Here is a 13,825-nt window from a genome sequence, read left to right as displayed (position 1 = left end):
GTGTACGGGAGGCAAGCGATTTTTGCGACCGAAACTCAACATGTGTATGCGAATTGGCACGCCAGCCAGTCAGCTAACGAGTACAAGCAAAAGCAACCAGAAAGCGAAATAAGCTGTTCAGATCGGAACGTTGATTCTGGTTGTTTGGCTGACTGAATTTAATGTGCACACCAGTCATTCAGTCGTTTGGTTTGTCGCTCGTTGTCGACTCGACTATGGGCCCACTGACTCAGCGAACAAAATAATATCAGCAGTGCTTTGCTATACTCAGAGCACCACTAGTCGCGCACAGTCAGCAGCAGAAATAGCAAGTAATCAACGACAGAAACAACAAAAAAAGATAGCGCAAAGTTAAGTAGAGTGAGTGGTGAGGCGGCAATAATCGCAATGGCACTGAAAACTGACAGAAACACTGACTTTACTGCCGTTGGTGCTCTGCTGGTACTCGCGCGCTGTGCTATTACTGCGAATGTTTTCAAAATGACTAGCATTTGTATATGTTGAGTATTGTTGGTGCTATTGAAGGGGGTCTGTGTACGCCACACCATCGTTGTGATGAGGATTGAAGCGATTTCGTGTAGAACACAGCAAACGAACGAACGATTGCGTTGCGCATTAAATGAGGCGAAGTTAAAACGCCGGAACGCAAACATATACACTGATGTGCAAAATTATGGCATTACCAGCATTTAGCAGGTTTCCAACACGCATTTACAAGAACCAAAAAAGTGAAACCCAAACCGTTTCAATAAAAAACCATATTGTAACGAATTTAGGGGAATTCTGCTTATTTGCAACCTTCTGCTAACGTTCGTATCGCTAAACTGTTGAAAAAATCACTCCAATATTCTGTATAGCAAAATGGTCTTTATTAGACTACGTTGGGAGTAGTACAATTATACTTCACAATTAAACTTCACTTCGAAACTGATAGCGTGTTTAAATCAAACTGAATACTGACTACTCAGCTTGTGCTGCTTTTATACTCTCTGTTGCCTTGTCCGCATATTTCTCCAAATATCTAGACGTTTCTCCTTCTAAAATCTACTACTTGGTAACCAGCTAAATGCATGTGTATTTGTAGTTTATAGCCTCTCGCATAGCCATATGCGTGTGTATATGTGAGTACTACTTCGGCTGATGATTACATGTGTTTGCGAGTATCTCTTCGTTGCCTTATATGTATATATGTGTGTAAATGATGAATGATTTGTTTACGTGCCAAGAGTGGCAGCTTGCTTTATTGTTGTTGTGCCTTTATTTAATAGCCGCTTAGTGATGTGAGTATCACTTAGTGATACTAATATTCGTTACACTGCCCTCCACCTAAGTCTGATCGTCCCGATCAGACAAATATCTCGATCTAACCGCTGCTAGTCTCTCCAAATGAACCACCCCTTCAATGGTTTGTATGCGGTAGATGGTATCACTAATCCTCTTCACAACTTTGTACGGGCCTTCTCAACTGCACCAAAATTTGGTGGAACACCTTTTCGCTGGTGAGGGTTATATAGCAGTACCAAATCTCCCTCCAGGAAACCTTCCGAATTATTGCTCTTGTCGTACCTGTGTTTCATCCTACTACTCATTATCCTGGACCGTTCCCTCACACTTTGTTGTTTGGTCAATGAACTACTTCGCAGAGCTTGATCCTGACGGATCATCAACCTTTGCCCGATCTACTGCCTTTGACTTTGGTGGTCTTTGCCGAATCTCCTCCACCAGCACTAGCTTACTGCTGAACCCTTTCTCCAAACTGAAGTTGAGTGGTACATCCTGGTTCTTATACTGCATAATCCTTTTGTGCATATCGATCCTGATGTCATAGTCAACTAAGAAATCCACTCCCAATATGACTTCATCAACGATCTCCGCCACAACGAATTTGTGTAGAACCGTGACCTTTCCAATTAAGACTTCACATACCACTTCTCCCTGAACTCGGCTATACTCGCCAGTGACCGTAAGCAACCTTGCTCCAGGTAATGGCTTTACTCTCCTGTTGACCAAACCAGATCGGATTAAGGAATGAGATGCGCCCGTATCTACAGTCAGTACACGTTCTTTGCCATCCACATTTCCTTTGGCGGCAAGACTGCTCGATTTTCTTCCAATTTGCTAGATAGATATCACAGGACATTCAGTAGCTGGGGCAAGCTCTCAATCTTTACATCTGACTCGCTCTTGCTTATCTCCTCCGGCTTTGCGTTTACGACCAGCTAAGTTGGAACTACAAGGAGCGGTGCTGCAAGGACGTGCAATGTGACCAGGCTTCCCTCTTTGGAAGCATTCGATTACTCTATTACTCTGCTTTTGCGATCCTTTCAGCGCCTCCAATATTGTGTTCACCCAGTCGGGCCTTCCTACTTCCACACGGCGTGCTTTGAAAACTGGCTTACACAGAAGCGATGCTGTTTCCTGAGTCAGTGCATGGGATATTGTTTCAGCAAATGTTGGCTTTGGATTTGCGTATGTCGCTCGCTTCGTTTTAACGTCCCGTATTCCATTAATAAAGCTCTGGATTTTTACCCTCTCGGTGTATTCCACGGGTGCGTCTGCATTTGCGAGAAGAGCCAATCTTTCAACATCCGACGAAAACTCCTGCAAAGTCTCATTCGCTTTTTAGTAACGGTTTTGCAACTCAATTTGGTATATCTGTTTCTTATGCTCGCTTCCGTAACGTCTCTCGACAGCGGCCACCAATGTTTCATAACTGTTCCGCTCGTACTCTGGAATAGTCTGTAAGATTTCACCCCGGCCCTTTTAATGCCACGAACAGTGCAGCAACTTTATCTTCCGCATTCCAGTTGTTCACTGCTGACGTCTTCTCAAATTGAAGCCTGAATACCTGCAAAGGAACAGAGCCGTCAAAAGATGGAGTTTTTAACTTCGGATTGCTCGCTGGAACAGCTGTGTGATTTAGTTGTAACTGCTGCATAAGACCTTTCAACGCTTCCATCTCGGCATCAATTTTTTCCTCGAGTTGTAAAATTTTGCATATTGCTCTTGCAGTTCCGCAAAGAGCTGCGATGATACCTGTTCCAAAATTTGTGCCGACATTTCAGATATACGTGCCTCTTGCGCTTCCAGTTGAGATGACATATCGCTCATTTACTTCAATAGTGTCATAACTCAAAAAACACGACTTTTGAGTTAATAACATATAAACGTACCCAATATCATGATCTATGTTGTATAAAAAATTTTTTGTGACCAGTTAAAAATTTAGCACGTGCTATAAAAATGAAAATGTGCCTTTATATGAGCAACATATGGGAGTTAAAATCCTTGAATGGCCCTCCTGGAAAATTGTGTTTTTCGAGTTGTGACACTATTGAAGTAAATGAGCGATATATGTCTTCTGTTCTTCCAATTGAGATGACATTTTCGACGACATTTCCGAAATGCATGCCTACTGTGACTCCAGCTGAGATGCCATTGTCGATGTTTGTGCAGATATTGCACCCAATATCATGTTAAAATCTGTGCTCGTCACTGTCTGCAGTGTTTCGTTTTTCTTCAATTTTTGTTGTTGTCTTGTCGCTATCAAAATGAAAGACATAATCGTCAGCATTGATCCCTTCAAATACCATAGCTACTCTTACTGGTCTTTATAGCTGGGATTTATTGCCAGTAATAGCCAATCCACGGGCTTCCAACTCCTCCTTCAGTTTCTGGATCTTCCAATTGTAACGAATTTTTGGGAACTCCGCTTATTTGCAACCTTCTGCTAACGTTCGTATCGCTAAAATGTTGAATAAATCACTCCAATATTCTGTATTGCAAAATGGTCTTTATTAGACTACGTTGGGTGTAGTACAATTATACTTCACAATTAAACTTCACTTCGAAACTGATAGCAATCAAACTGATTACAGACTACTTAGCTTGTGCTGCTTTTATACTCTCTGTTGCCTTGTCCGCATATTTCTCCAAATATCTAGACGTTTATCCTTCCAGAATCTACTACTTGGTTACCAGCTATATTCATGTGTATTTGTAGTTTATAGCCTCTCGCATAGCCATATGCGTGTGTATATGTGAGTACTACTTCGGCTGATGGTTACATGTGTTTGCGAGTATCTCTTCGTTGCCTTGTATGTACATATGTATGTAAATGATGACTGATTTGTTTACGTACCAAGAGTGGCAGCTTGCTTTATTGTTGTTGTGCCTTTATTTAATAACCGCTTAGTGATGTGAGTATCACTTAGTGATACGAATATTCGTCTCAATATATTCCCATCGAATTGGTGAAAACAGTTGACAGTTTCCTTTGTTCTTGGCAGGAAAGGAAAGGAACGGAAAGGAATAGAATAAGTTATCGACGAGTAAGGAAGTTACAAACTACCCTGAAGGGAAATCAGTAACTAGTGATCAAAATTTCTGATTCGGAACTAGACCTAAAGTTCTTCATAAGTACAGTTTGGTTTTTTATATTTCATGTTTAACATATATTGGAAAAATAGGCCACCAACAAAAAAGAACTGCTACCAGCTTAAGAAGCTTCGATTGCGAGTATGATTTTTTCCCACAATTTCCCACCGGTTCCGAACTATCGAAAAAGGGGATAATATTGTACTAGAAACAACATGTAGAATTTCGGTCGTGTTCGGAACCAAAGAAATATTACCAAGAAAAGAACTAAACCTAAATTGTAAATTATTGCACAAGGTTAGAACTATCGAAAAAAGCTAATAAAGCAACTAGTTTAATTAGTAACTTAAATGGAACTTTTTATCTAGTTTGAAACTATGCGCCTAGGACATCGCCATATAAAATTAGACAGTTCAAAGCACGTAAAAGAGATAGAAGGCGAACTAGTAGTATTTCCGAATTGCCCAGAAGAGCACTAGTATTGAATTTTTCCCTACAGGGAACATTGTGATGTCCTGCAAAATGTCAATTGTCCCCCTTTGCAGACCTTTTGATAGCTTTCTTAACTAGTTCAGTCGTAAGTGGCTCTGAAATAGTTGTTGCCTTTGAATAATTAAATTCATATAGCTCAGAGTTAAGCTTTTCAGGTACAAGTGTGGTTACCAACTGTCCCGCTCTGCATGCGATTAGCACTAGTTCGGAGGTAGTCATTAAACTGTAGTGCCGAACTGGTGCTCTGCGTGAATATATCCCGTTTGCGATGCAGCGAATGTGTCAAAAACTAAGCGAATTTCTTTTTTCCAAAGTTCTATCATGGACGAAAAATCCTATGATTTGTCCGTCTTCTCTCAGCGTTTAGTTCAAGAGTTTTACTTTGTCAACTCTTTTGAAAATATAGGTTATAAGTTTGTGTAAAAAATGGTTCAGAAATCCCTCTTCAGAAAGTGTAGTGAAAGAAGGATTTTTTGAAGCCATAGGAACTATTAATTTCAAAAGATAACGAAGAATTGCTTAAGAAAGATATAAATCTTTTTATAACATAGTCAAAGGTTCATACTCTATTCTCGCTGGACTTTTGTTTTTGCTTTAACAAAAAGCAATAGAAGCATATTGTCAAGAGCGCTAAGGATGCTTCGTATTGTTCAACAACCAAAAATGTAGCCTAGACCGCGAATCAGATTGGGCAAAACTAAAAGTCGAAAATTACACATGATTGACTAAGCAGGAGCCAAGCGCAGAGCTCCAAAGTGTCCAAAATAATGTGCAGGTCTTACAACCTTACACTAACAAAGTTACTCTTATCATGGAAGAGGGGGTTGTAGGCTCATGATGTGTATTCTGACTGGACATTGCCTTTTGGCATCACATGCTTTCAAATGAGGCCTTGTCAGTGATAGCAGATGTAGGAAGTGCGATGAAGCCAGCGCCAGGAGTGGCGCAGCTATCAGATCTAAAAATAACAAGTAGGTCCTAGAAAGAGTTTCGTATTTGCCAAGAGGACAGATTTATTTTATAAGATAGGCCCTGGTTTCCCGGATAGTTTTTCAGTTTGGTCGTTGAACAATTTTCTGCTAACTATATAGACTCATTCAGGTTATATGAGGTCCTCAAAGACCTAACCTATAAACCACTGTTGTGGTTTAATTTCAATTCCTGAGCGAGCTCTAGTTAATGTTTTGGTTTTGCTCAACACTGTATATAAAAAAAAAAATAGCATACAGACTGGCATACTCGAACTATATACTAAAATCCAAATGAATGCTTGCCATTGTCGTCGTTTTGATGTTCAAAATGTTGATTTACAAGGGTGTAGGGACGTTAACGGAGCAGTCAGCAGTTGCGACATTAAATGAAAAACGACAGCATCGTTGCTGGCACACTTGGCTATAACATACGCCGCGCCAACGGCAGTGCTAAAGTTTTAGCTGAGGAGCGGGATGGGCCGGCCAAAAGCATTTGTGCGCTGGTTATGTTGTTGTAGTACTTAGTTGAATAGTATGGTATGAGGGGGTGGGGTATACGTAAAACAAAGTGAGTGCTGGAGCGCACATTCCGCATTCGCACTCGACTGAACTGAAATGAGCTGAGTTGAATTGAACGTTAAAGTAAAATGATATGAACCGACCTCAACTTGAACAAGACAAACAAAAAATAATAATCACACAAAAACAACAAGTTTTTAGTAACAACATAAATTAAAGAATAAACGATAAAATTAATAAAACCTGAGAGAAAAAATTTCAGTTGCAACAGCGAACAAAACTAAAAAAAAAAGATTCACTCAAGTAAGCAGGTAGGTTGACTGTCAGAGGTGTTGGTGGTGGGATGGTTGGAGTTGAAGCGGTATTCAGAGCATAAACAGCGTACAAAGTGAAATAGAGAATTTGCTACAATGTGTGGCGTTTAAGTGGAAGTACACAACGCATAAGTTTCAAATATAGACGACTACCAGCAAACGAGAGAAAGGGGAGACAAACGCAAGCTTTAGATTGTTGTAGAATATGTGCTTACAACAAAGGGAATTGGGGATTAAAAAGTGTGGTGTGAAAGTTTTTTTTAGTTGTTTTGTACTATAAATGTATGTTTACTTGAAGAAAAAGCCGGCAACAAAATGCATAAAGTGTCTTGCAACTTGGTTGGTCGCATAAACTTTGTCAGCTAGCAGAGCTCACGTATCGCTCATCTCGAGTTACCGCATTGTTTTGTAATGTTCGAAAAAAGCGCGGGAAAAAATCCATATATAAAAGCATGTAACATACAAGTGATTGCATAAAAATTTTAGGTAGAGAAGCGCAAAGGGGAAGATTGCTGTGACAAATGTGAATTTTGCCAAATGACACTAGAATATTTGGACTACTCTTATATAGCTACTAGCAGACCCGGCAGACGTTGTTCTGCCTTAAATTTGGTCTATCTGCATATATTTTAATAAGCTTTTTCCGTCTAACTCTGCCCCCCCCCCCCCCTTTACACTTTTTCCTAATCTTTTTATTCACTCCTCACTCCGCCTTTTTCGCTTCATCTATCTCCATCTTCGTCTCATTATATCTCTTTCTCAGTCTCCTTCTCTCTTTTCTCTTCTCTCCAGTTTTCTTCTCATTCTTCTTCATGCCTTATTGCCAGTCCCAGAGGGTGGTATGTAGTTTGTTCCAGTCCCACTCCGAGTCTCAATCTCAGTCCCAATCCTAGTCCTAATCCCAGTCCCAGTCCGTCTCTGGCCTACTTCCCGGGAAAAAGCATCGTAAATACTAATATAGGAAAATGTATATACCAAATTTCAGGCAAATCGAATAGGACGTATGTAAATAGGTATGTGGGTATTATAAATTCATGTCTTTATTTCGGCTACGCATGCATATTTATCAGTTTTGCTAGGTTGATGCGTGTTGGATGTCACAACGATCAGTATGAACGCCACATAACATGACCAGTGCGGGAACACACCATTCTTTGGTCATCTGCATATTAACATATACATTTTGTAATCTCTATATTCACATGCATGTTATCGATAAGTCAATATAACTACATTATACATTTTTTCACCACTGTTTTTTGCAAATTCTTTGTACATACCGGCAAATTTTCTATACGTACTAATAAACGTGTAAAACTATTGATACCACTAAATCAAATCCAGTGTCTTACTATATTAAAATCCGGGAGTAGTGCAGCTATACTAAGCATCGATTTCGAAACCAAGACCATCGACTTAAATTGTAAAGGTTTACAACCATACTCAACGGGAAGAGCTTTTTTGGTTGGTTCATCACGCCATTTAAACAACTGCTGAAAGGTAAGGTGACGAGATCGTTGGCTTCGCAGAATATGATCCGGAATTTCATATAGAATCTAATTTGGATTCTGCTCCCTCGAAGGACCAGGAGCCGGATCAGTTTTCGCGAAATACCACTAACTCTGATGTCAAGAAATCGCTTGTGTCCACCTAACCTCAAAAGGCATCGCCAAATACGTTTAGTAAATTCTTCGTAACGCGAACAAAGCTGACTGTTTGGAATCGCCAAGAGCGAACGTTCAACACTACAAAGCTCATCATCATTTCTATCAGCATACACCATCAAGGCCATCCGAATCCGTAAACCCCCCAATTGTGACGAAAGGCAACAGGATTTCGAGGTAAGTGACTGTATCATTTCGTTGGCAATTTTTTTTCTATACCGACATGCCGGAAACCGAATCACCGGCTGAGAAATCAGTGGCTCTCACTGAAGAAGAGCAACTGGTGGCGGAACAACTCGATCTGCTCGAACGTTTACGTAAAGAGCGACCAAATTTCGATAAAGATGGACCAAATCGACCTTCTAAGGGGCAGTTTGCTACACGCCTCAATCGAATCTCGCAAACTCTTTTAACTTTCAATGCGAACCATCGCACATTGGTGCGTTCCAGATGACGAATATTTCAAACGGGACATCTTTGGGTCTTTTCAATCTGAGCATGCAGATGCAATCGACCATATCGAAAATGTATTCGACCAACTGTATCCAAATGAAACCCACGAGACCCAAACCACCTTTCCTAATTCTGCTGCATCGGCTTCTGCAACAACGGAAACGATTAATACGATCATACGTGAAGTTCACGCCGATAGCACGTTTAGACCTCCTGAGCTGAAAATAGAAAAATTTGACGGCGAACCAACTAAATGGCCAACCTTTTTGCATCATTTCAAGCTATTCATAATAATCCAAAGTTATCAAGCATCAAAAATTTGTGTATCTAAAATCATTTCTTACCACAGACGTAACGTCATCCATCGCTCATTTGGAGGTTATGGATGACACGTATGACGAAGCCCTCAATGATTTAAAGGATCGTTATAGTAATGATCAGGTTCTGTTTACAGCATTCATGAGAAAATTTATGAATTTGCCGACTTATAGTCAACGTGAATCAGCAGCTGAGCTTAAATCATTGCATGACTCTGCACGTGCCTACGTTGTTCAATTGAAGAACCTTAAGTTCAATACCGAGGCGAATTCTGAGTTTTTTGCGTTCCATTTACTCGAGAAGCTCTCACCAGCTACACGTCTTGATTTTGAAAGATATCGCAAGGAACCGAAGACAGTTGAAAAACTTCAACAATTACTAGACTTTTTAAAATCGACATTTCTCATTGCTGATGCTGCCGTTCATGCAAGTCACCACAACAATTCCAAAGCATCACTTAATGCAAAGCCTAACAATATATCCACCAAGCCTGTTAACAGAAGGGAAACACGAAATCTTCACGTCGCAAAAAAATCCATCATCTGTCCGATCGAAGGGTGTAAGGGATCACATGTCCTTCGCAAGTGCCAACAATTCTTGCAATGGACCCCCTTTGAGCGCAAATCGTTCGCAAGTAACCATAAGCTGTGCTTTAATTGTCTTGGTCATTCAACCTCAACACCATGTTCTAGCAAACATTCTTGTTTCACCTGTGGTGGTAGGCATCACACTTTATTGCATTTCAACCATTCAAAGTTATCATCAAATACACCATCTCTCCGAGATCCAGAACCGTCATCGAACTCACCTCACGTTAACCATGCGCCTTTGGTTAATCCGCAAATGGTTTCCAACAATTTGGTACATACAAGTTCCACAATTCTACTTGCAACAGCAATTGTCAATGTCATTGATGCATCTGGCCAGCCTGTCCGGCTTCGTGCATTAACCGACAATGGATCGCAGCAATCCGTCATTACCACGCGCGTTGTTCAACGACTGAAATTACCCTTCATTCCTTTCCGTATAGGTTACCGGCCCATGGGGGAATCTCAATACAAAATTGCTGATAAGGGAGTTATTCTTAGTATTCAATCACCTGTCAATCCTAACTTTAATTTTAAATCGAAATTTGCAGTTCTTCCATCAATCACCTCTGAGTTGCCTTTGCATCCAGTCAAAGTGAAGTCTTGGCCTCATCTTAAAAATTTAGCACTGGCTGATCCTCGCTATGCAACTCCGGGAAAAATTGATTTGTTATTGGCCGGCGATGTATACGGCCGCATTCTTGAAAGCGGGGTGTGTAAGGGTGAGATCGGTGATCCCGTTACTCAATGCACGGCTTTGGGGTGGATCCTGTTTGGGGAATTATTTCAACAAAATCATGTTCTAACCTTTCCATTAACTCAGTGTAACCATATTTCCACAACAGAAATACGAGATTTGCTTACCAGGTTTTATGAACTAGAGGAAGTACCTATTGTCAGATCGTTATCCAAGGAAGATGAATGGACAGAAAGGTTTTACCATGAGACTACCCTTCGTCAACGAAATGGAAAGTTTATGGTGCGCCTACCCTTCAAATCCTATTTAGATCCGTCAATTGCATTAGGTTCCTCCTACGAAGTGGTACTTCAACGCTTTCAATCGCTACAACGTCGCTTCAGCCGTGACGACAAATTCAAGGAAGCATATTTTAAGGTCTTTAACGAGTATCAAAAATTTAATCAGGTCAAGTTAATGCACCAGATCCAAGAAAAGCATTATTATTTGCCCCACCATGCAGTGTTTAAAGAAACCAGCCTCACCACCAAACTTCGACAGGTTTTTGACGGCTCGGCCAAGTCTACAAACGGAAAATCGTTAAACGACATTTTGACCACCGGTCCCGTTTTACAAGCCAATTTAGTCTCAATTATTCTAAACTGGAGAACGCACAAATATGCCTTCATTGCAGATATTGAAAAAATGTATCGCTGCATCGACATGCATCCAGACGACACCCACTATCAATACATTTTATGGCAAGACGACGACAATTCGGGCATTCAAACATATGCGCTTCAAACTGCAACGTTTTGCCTCGCACCATCACCGTATCAGGCTATTAAAACTCCTCACGTATTGGCCGAAGAAGCCAAACTCACTTCGCCAGCGGTCTACAGCGCTCTTAAGTTTGAAACATACGTGGATGACATCACGACCGGAAGCGAAACAATCGAGGACGCAATACAAATGATTCAAGAACTCATTAAATTGCTTCGCAGTGCTGGGTTTGCACTTCGCAAATGGGCGAGCAATTCACCCGAAATTCTTAAGCAAATTCCCGTCGAATATCGCGATGAAACAACGATGTGTTTATTCAATCCTGAAGATTCCATTAAAGCACTTGGTTTGGGATGGTCAAGACTCAGCGATTTTTTTACCTTTTCGATGAAATTTCCAACGGCGACGCGACTGACAAAACGCAATGTCTCCTCGATAGTGGCACGTCTGTTCGACCCACTCGGTTGGCTGAATCCCTTCGTCACCAAGGAAACAATTTTTCTAAACAAACTATGGGAACAGAAAATGGATTGGGATGAACCCATAACGTGTATCAATCTACAGTCTGAATTTAACCAAACTATGGATGACCTTCAGTTAATCAAGCACATTGAAATCCCTCGCTGGATCCGTACATCCTCAACGAACAAAAACAACCAACTTCACGTTTTCTGCGACAGTTCAACCAAGGCCTACGCCACCGCGATTTATCTCCGAACGGTCGACGTAAACGGATACGTCTATGTCAACCTATTAGCAGCAAAGAGTAAACTGGCACCCATTCGAAAACCGTTAACAATACCTAGAGCAGAACTATGCGGTGCGACGCTGGCGGTCACATTACTTGATGCTGTCAAACAATCATTGAGACTTAAAATCGACAAGGTTTTTATGTGGACTGATTCCACCGTCGTATTATCCTGGATTCGAGGAGATCCCAATCGCTGGGCAATCGTCGTATGCAATCGCGTTCACAAAATTCTGGCGTCGACTGAAGTTGAACAGTGGAATCTTGTCTCTTCCTCAGCTAATCCAGCCGATCTCAACAGTCGGGGTTTTACAATTACCGAATTGCGCGATTCTTCACTATGGTGGCACGGACCTCCATTTCTATCTTTGTCACAAGCGGAATGGCCAAACTCATCATACGAACTTCATGACGATGATGATTCCGAACTTCGTGCTCGATTCAAAGGCATAAATCTTACTACAAAGGAAGAGTGCGGATCGGAACCACTCCTTAAAAGATTTTCGAACTTCAATCGCCTTCGTCGAGCTGTCGCATACGTCATCCGTTTTTTGAAAATTATGAGATCTTCAATCAACCTCAAACGGCAACGTCCATCAATTGCAATGCTTTCGAACCCAATAAGCCACCTCATTCAACATATCCCTCCTCCTACAGTTATCGAAATTCAACATAGCGAATTGTCACTCATCCGCTGGATCCAATCCACGGAATTCTCATCCGAGCTCAAAACAGTTCACACTAAGCAACCAATTCCAAAATCTAGCAAACTATTTCGTCTTAATCCATTCATTGACGATAATAATATTCTTCGTGCCAATGGCCGCTTGCATAATGCCTTTATGTCGTTTGAAGAGAAATTTCCAATAATACTCCCGTCAAGGAGCCACCTCGCGACGTTAATCGTATACCATTATCATCGCCTCACGTTACATGGAGGGCCCCAAGTCACCGTCAATCAAATTCGACAAATTTACTGGATTTTAGATGTGCGCAATCTCGCTCGTCGTCTCATCCGAAGCTATGTTATTTGTTTCAAGACGCGTCCAGTTTTATCTCAACAACAAATGGCCGCCTTACCCACGGTGCGTGTGAACCACAACACTCGACCATTCGCTTCCACCATCATCGATTACGCAGGTCCATATGACATTCGTTCCTCAAGAGGTCGCGGCCAAAAGTCATACAAGGGCTACGTCGCTGTGTTCACTTGCATGACCACCAAAGCAGTTCACTTGGAGGCAGCTGAAAACAAACATTCCTACACGCATTCGACCGTTTTGTGGCCAGGCGAGGAATTTGTCACGACGTATTCAGTGACTGCGGAACGAATTATGTTGGTGCTGATCATGAGAATCAAAGAAGTCAATCCCAATATCTCCGATCAATAGCAAAGGAAATTATCCCAGCTCTCACGAATCGACATATTCAATGGCCTTTTAGCCCACCCGGTGCTCCTCATTTTAATGGTTTAGCTGAAACGGCGGTGAAATCCATGAAATTTCACTTGGCTAGAGTAATCGGAAAGGCCAAATTGACTTTTGAGGAGTTCTCAACCGTCCTAACCCGCATTGAGGCGGTGCTAAATTCCAGACCGATCTCACCAATTACGGATAATCCCAACGACTTTACTGCAATAACGCCTGGACACTTCCTCACGGGCAACGCTCTTCTATCTCGACCGCAACCACCATGTGAATCGAATCCAATTAAACGACATCCGCTAATGGACCAAATGGTTCAACACTTTTGGCAGCGATTCAAAGAGTATATTTTGTCTACTATGCAGATCCGTACTAAATGGCAAGAAAGGAAGCCGAACATTAAGGAAAACGATTTGGTTATCATCAAGGATGATCGCTTTCCAGTTGGTCAGTGGCTCATGGGTCGCGTGGTCTCGTTGCATCCCGGAAGCGATGAGCT

The 13,825-nt window shown here is 41.4% G+C and overlaps 1 protein-coding gene across 7 annotated transcripts in view; it reads right to left on the bottom strand.

Moving 5' to 3' along the window:
- The window catches only part of osa (trithorax group protein osa), a 368,269-nt gene that overhangs the window by 135,443 nt on the left and 219,001 nt on the right, over window positions 1–13,825 (bottom strand). The window lies entirely within an intron of this gene.

The sequence above is a fragment of the Eurosta solidaginis genome, chromosome 1 (genome assembly GCF_040869045.1).
Source record: "Eurosta solidaginis isolate ZX-2024a chromosome 1, ASM4086904v1, whole genome shotgun sequence".
Classification (NCBI taxonomy): Eukaryota; Metazoa; Arthropoda; class Insecta; order Diptera; family Tephritidae; genus Eurosta; species Eurosta solidaginis.
Note: the sequence above shows the minus strand (reverse complement) of the source record. Positions and strands in the feature narration are given on the sequence as shown.